The 6135-nt window shown below is 52.7% G+C and overlaps 1 long non-coding RNA gene across 1 annotated transcript; it reads right to left on the bottom strand.

Annotated features, from left to right (window-relative positions):
• Positions 1 to 1867: 1867 nt before the first annotated feature.
• LOC147373370 (uncharacterized) lies at positions 1868 to 2967 on the bottom strand. The gene is made up of 2 exons (XR_015161840.1): positions 2276 to 2967; positions 1868 to 2052 (listed from the first exon to the last, which is right to left on the bottom strand). It is a non-coding gene; the product is annotated as an uncharacterized LOC147373370 (long non-coding RNA).
• Positions 2968 to 6135: the final 3168 nt, after the last annotated feature.

Genomic DNA, 6135 nt, shown 5'->3' with positions numbered 1-6135 from the left:
AAACCCTTCACCAACACAATTTCTAATCAGCCCATTATACTAATAGTTTTCTAACTTCTCTAAAGAACCTGTTTTTAGAGGGTTTAAAGCATCTCATGCCTCTCACGGTTGGGAGGCTGTGAGCAATCACATGTGGCCGGACGAGCCTGTCAGGCAGGCTAGAGAACCTTCAGAGGAGTTTGTAGGTTAAAACACTCTTGTCACGCCCAAGAGTTTTTATTGACTGGAGCTCTAGGTTAACTCCTTCTCCGAAAGAGGTGGTGGGGGACAGCCCCCCGTAAAGTCAGAGGTGTAGGTGAGAGCACAAAGTAGTAAAGTAGGCAGGCTCTGGTTATGGGGGTAGACGCTCGAGGATTTCCAGAGGGACTCCTGAGGCTCGATCTCGCCTTTGCGTGTGTCGAGCCTCCTTCCTCATGACCTTTGCCGTGGGCGGAGTACCTCACTCTGGCCCCCAAAAAGTAGAGGTAAGGGGGAGGCTGCTGGGAAAGTTTGTGTGGCAACGTGACATAGCTCTAACCAATGAGATGTAAGGAGATGTGTGAGTGTGACTTCTGGGTAAGTACAGGTGACCATGTGACACAGTTCTGACCAATGAGATGTATGAGCATGATTTCTGGGAAAGCTCAGCTAACCAGACACAGGAAGCACTCCTTCCTTCCCTCTCTTTCTTTCCCTTTTCTTCTCTTCCCTTCCCTTTTCCTGCCTGGCAGGAGGACAGATGCATTCTGGATAGGCAGCCTGCATCTTGAAACCACTGGGTGATAAGTCTGAGTCTGGAAGCTCACATAACTAGGCAGGATGGAGCAGAGAGAGATGAGTCTCTGGCAGCATTTTGAGCGCTGCACCTGCATGGGTCGCCCACCTCGGGCTTCTTACAACGTGAGGCCAAGTCCTGAGGCATGGGGGCGGCTGTTGGATTGGTTTCTTACTTGCAGCTGGTTGATATATCCTGGTGATACAGGATCTCATCAGGGCGACGGGCAGGATGAGCCATGGTCACCCTGTAAGCTTGGATACGGATGAGTATCCACCAGGGGCCACTCTGGCCAGTTCCAGCCTCCTCTCTGCTATAAACTTGACTCTCACAGGCTCTGGGGCTTCCCTGGTGTCTCAGACGGTAAAGAATCTGCCTGACATGAGGGACACCTGGATTTATTCCCTGGGTCAGGAAGATCTGCTGGAGACAGGAATGGCAACCCACTCCAGTACTCTTGCCTGGAGAATCCCATAGACAGAGGAGCCTGGCGGGCTACCGTCCATGGAGTCACAGAGTTAGACACGACTGAGCAACTAACACTTAACACTTTCATGGCCTCCGTCCCTCCTGTGTTGATCGCTCTTGTTCCTGAGCTTGCCTGGCAACAACTGACCTCTTGAGTCCTTGACCATGACTTCTGCTGGGGGCTTCTCTCCTTTTCCAGCATCTCTCACCCCAAACTCAGCCTCAGCTTCCAGTCCTAATCGTCTTGTTAAGGGGGTACAGGCCCTGCCCCCCAACCTCTGCCTTCACCAGCAGCTGACTGGCCTGAGGGTGGTCTATGGATCCAGCAGACAGTGAGAGAAAGAGCAAGAGACCTCAGACAACATGCAGTGGGTGCCCTTATGCCCAAGCCGTGCCCGCCTACCACGGAGCACATTCTGCAACCTCCAGGCATCATCCTTCCTTCTCTGAGCCCTCAGTCCAGGAGCCTGACTGGCTTTTCTGAATCAAAGGAAAGGCGGGAGCCTTAAAAAATCAGAGTGCCCAGGGAGTGAGGGGTGGGGGTGGGGACGGCTCGTTGGACCCTGACAGCTGGGGCTGCACTTGGGGTCTCAGACAATCGCTGTGAGGATGGGAGGGTCTGTCTTAACTGAAGCACACATTGAAAAAGGTCTCTCGTCACTTTATTTTCCAGCTGTTTCTATCAGGAACGTCATTGTCGCTGCAGAGGTCCCTTTACCTAATTAAGCTTCAGGTCTGGGCCGCTGCCTGTCCGACCGGCTGGCTTCCACAGCGGCAGCTGCGCTTCCCCTTCGGTTGCGGAGGACGGTGGCCCTCAGGGAGTCTTCTTCCTGCGAGAGAGTGAAGTGGGTCTGGGCTGCGCTGGGAACACAGGGCGGAGAAGCTGTGGGAGAGGCTCCGGGAAGAGGTCAAGGTCAGAGCCCAAGAGGTCAGCCAGCCCCTGCCAGGCAGGCCCCGGGAACAGGTGCAGCCAGGGGCAGGAGGGGGCCTGGGAGCCTGGAAGAGAGCAGGCTGTCCCAAGCTTCAAGCGCATCCCTGCCCCTCCTTCCTCACCTGACCTTCTTGGAAGGGCCCGCCGTGTGCTGAGCATCCCGTGTCTCTTTGCTCCTGGCCTTCAGAGCTGTCCTCCGATCTGACCCTTCGCTGTGACCGGCTGACTTCCCAGGCCAGCACAGGCCACGTTGCCCTGCGCCCCAGAGGAAGCAGTGTGGTCTAGGCTGGACAGCTGGCGTGTGGCTGTTCTGACCTTGGATCTGGCCCTGACTGTGGGGACCATGGTGAGGGCTGCTCAGAGGGGTGACCCAAAGCCGACCCAGCCAGCCCCTCACAACACCCTTTGTTTGTGAGCTGCGCTGCTGCTATGGGCTTTGAGGCCGGCAGCGCTTCAAGCTGCAGTGCTCAAGGCAACAGGAGTGTTTGCAAAAGCAGAAGGACAAAACGCCTAGGGCAAACCTTCCTGAATCAACAATAAAAGGCCCTGTTTTGCCCAAACCCGATCACTCAGTGATTTCGGTTTGCTCACTGCTGAAACAATGGCCTATATTTCCTATATTAAAATTTTGTGGACGATTACTCTTATGTATCCTTTTTTAATTCCTTTTCATTTTGCTCTTGGAAGAAATCCTCATAACCTTTCAATTTAGCGATTTCGTATTATTCACTATGGAAATCAGAAAGCTTTGCCAGGTTGGAACTGAAATGTCAATTAATTGTCAATTCGTCACATTGAGTAATTGATTAATTGGCACAATGTTAATCTCTAAATCAGTAGTAATAAATTACTTGGTTTTTAATCTTGACCTTCAAAGTGCTAAAACTCTTCAAACTGCCACTGTTCCCGCAGGAAAATGACTGATGAAGCCACGTTCCTCCCATAATTTTTGTTGCTCCTAAAATTCCTGCCTAATTGAGACTCACAGGCGTGTCTGCAAGCCAACTTTGCCGGAGCGCGTCCAGCCGTGCCCAGACATCAGGTGGAAATGGCTGGAAACTGGGCCACCGGGGGCTGGAACAGGGAGGACACTGCAGGCGAGGGTTTTTTGCAAAGCTAATCACTTTACTATCACACGGAATTAATTTAATAGTTGCCCTATTTACCACAAAATTTATGGCTAAACCGCTGGGAAAGTTTTCTTTCTCTCTCTCTCTCTTTTTTTTCATTTATGGGGCAGAGGACAGAGTAAGTCTACTGGTTTCTGCTGGGGGCTTTTGTGTGGCTTGTTGCTTAGCTGCTTTGGCTGTGCGGGGCCTCTGCTGCCGTGCTGGCGTCTCCGGCTGTGGCGCACAGGCTTGTCACCGGGGCGGCTTCTCACTGCAGAGCACAGACTCTGGAGCACAGGCTCCGTAGCTGTGGCGCCACGGTCTTGGTGGCTCCGTGGCGTGTGAGATATTCCTGGACCAGGGATCGAACATGTGTCTCCTGCATTGACAGGCAGATTGTTTATCACCGAGCCGCCAGGGCAGCGGCTATTTCTTTAAAAAAAAAACCTGATTTTCCTGTGTTTTAGTTTCATATTACAAATCCTACATTCTCTTTGAGCAAAGCAATATGTCTTTAAATAAATGCACTGAGCCTGACCCCACATGGCTTGTAAAGGTTAATGTTTTTGTAATCTGGAGAGCTTCGGGAAGAGTGCCTTTGAATTTTCCTTCTGAACCTAGACTTGGCTGTCTGTCCGGAATCAAGGTGAAGTTGTGGAGCAGGTGGGAGGTCACTTGCTTCTGGCTATTCCGTTCTCTTTCCAGCCCTCCCTCTGGCCTCCACTCTGGTGTGGCAGAGAAGTGTGGACCTGCCAGCTTTCAGGGCTACTTGAGAATTAACCATCCTCCTGAAGCCCTCTAACGTCCTTCCCCTGGCACCCCGGCGCCCCGTGGGCAGTCCTGGCCCCTCTGAGCGCTGTCTCCTTGGGTGCTTGTTCGTGGGCTCCTCTGTGTGGCCCGGGCCCAGCAGGTTGAGGTCCCATCTGGAAAGCTCTTTCTCTAGCCTGTTGGTGGTCATGGGACTCCGCTGCATGAACGCTGCCCGATGCCCACACCTGCCTTGTGCTGGCCGCTGTCTGTCTCTGGGAAGCCACTTGCATCAGTAAAACGAGATGAATGTTGCTGACCTCACTAGATAGCTGTGAAAATTACTACATGAAAAAATGTTCAGGAAATGTAGTGTTGTATATATAAATTAGGCAGTGTTGTTACTTTTTATTTTTTGACAGAATTCATGGCTTTTCTGAGAACCCCAAACCACAAGTCCATCAGGCCTGGGGGTATCCTGGGGCTAGCACTGCAAGTCCTTCATGGTCAGTGGAACGGTCTGGACGTGGCCGGACCCCACACACAAACCATCAGGCTGCTTATGGATCCCTTCCCAAGCTGTGTGTGAAACTTGCGTGGATCTGAACTTCCACAATTCAGCTTTAAACCAGTCAATATGAGGGACATCAATCCTGAATATTCATTGGAAGGACTGATGTGAAAACTGAAGCTCCAATACTTTGGCCACTTGATGTGAAGAGCTGACTCACTGGAAAGAGACCCTGATGCTGGGAAAGATTAAGGGCAGGAGGAGAAGGGGACGGCAGAAGATGAGATGGTTGGATGGCATCCCGACTCAATGAACATGAATCTGAGCAAACACCAGGAAAGGTTGAGGGACAGAGGAGCCCGGAGTGCTGCAGTCCACGGGGTTGCAAAGTGTCGGACACGACCGAGCGGCGGAGTAACAGCAACAGGGGCCGCTGGGGCAACGCGAGCATCACACGATGCGACCGAGTCGTCTGCTCTGTGGCGCGATGATGACGGTGTGGCTACATAAGTGACTTTAGGATATGGAGTATTTAGGAGTGAAAGCCATGCTTGCTCAGTTCAGTTCCATCGCTCAGTTGTGTCCGACTCTTTGCAACCCCGTAGACAGCAGCACGCCAGGCCTCTCTGTCCATCACCAACTCCCGGAGCTTACTCACACTCACGTACATTGAGTCAGTGATGCCATCCAACCATCTCATCCTCTGTCGTCCCCTTCTCCTCCTGCCTTCAGTCTTTCCCACCATCAGGGTCTTTTCCAGTGAGTCAGTTCTTCACATCAGGTGGCCAAAGTATTGGAGTTTCAGCTTCAGCATCAGTCCTTCCAATGAATATTCAGGACTGATTTCCTTTAGGATTGACTGTTGGATCTCCTTGCCGTCCAAGGGACTCTTAAGAGTCTTCTTCAGCACCACAATTCAAAAGCATCAATTCTTCAGTGCTCAGCTTTCTTCACAGTCCAACTCTCACATCCATACATGACGACTGGAAAAACCATAGCCTCTACTAGACGGACCTTTGCTGCAAAGTAATGTCTCTGCTTGTTAATATGCTGTCTAGGTTGGTCATAACTCTCCTGCCAAGGAGTAAGCGTCTTTTAATGCTCAGGAGCCTGGTCTTTAATTGGCTGCGGCATCCACGCTCTCCTTGCTGAGGTAGTAATGGATGCAGCTGTGTGTTCACCTCACCGGTGAGAGGGTGGAGGTGGGGCCTGGCGGGAACAGACCCCGCACACTTCAGAACACAGGTGTCTGTGGCCGGAGGCCAGCTCCTCTGTCTGGATCCCCTGCGTTGTTTCTCTTCGGGCCCCTGGTTTGGTAGCTGGCACCGCGCGGGCCTTTGGGGGAGCTTACTGTTGCTTCTCCACCTTCAGACCCTATAAATGGCGGGTCGAGGGGACCCAGGGTCCGGGCTGTGAGTCAGCCTGCTGGGGGGAAGCAGAGCTCAGGGCTCGGTGCCCACCTGCCCGTTACAGCTGGGAAAGGCCAGATCGGGGTCTCTCTGCTCTCCAGTCCCCTCTTGGACAGAGCCTGTGAGACCAGCCTCACTGCCTCCCCTCCAGACCCAGCCCCTGGAGGGGGTTGCCGGCAGCCAAGCACAGCTGCACTCCGTCTGCG

Source organism: Bos grunniens, chromosome 4 (assembly GCF_055505025.1).
Source record: "Bos grunniens cultivar Pamir isolate PY7600 chromosome 4, Bosgru_T2T1.0, whole genome shotgun sequence".
Lineage (NCBI taxonomy): Eukaryota > Metazoa > Chordata > Mammalia > Artiodactyla > Bovidae > Bos > Bos grunniens.
The sequence above is the reverse complement of the archived record's forward strand: the minus strand, read 5'-3'. Positions and strand labels throughout refer to the sequence as shown.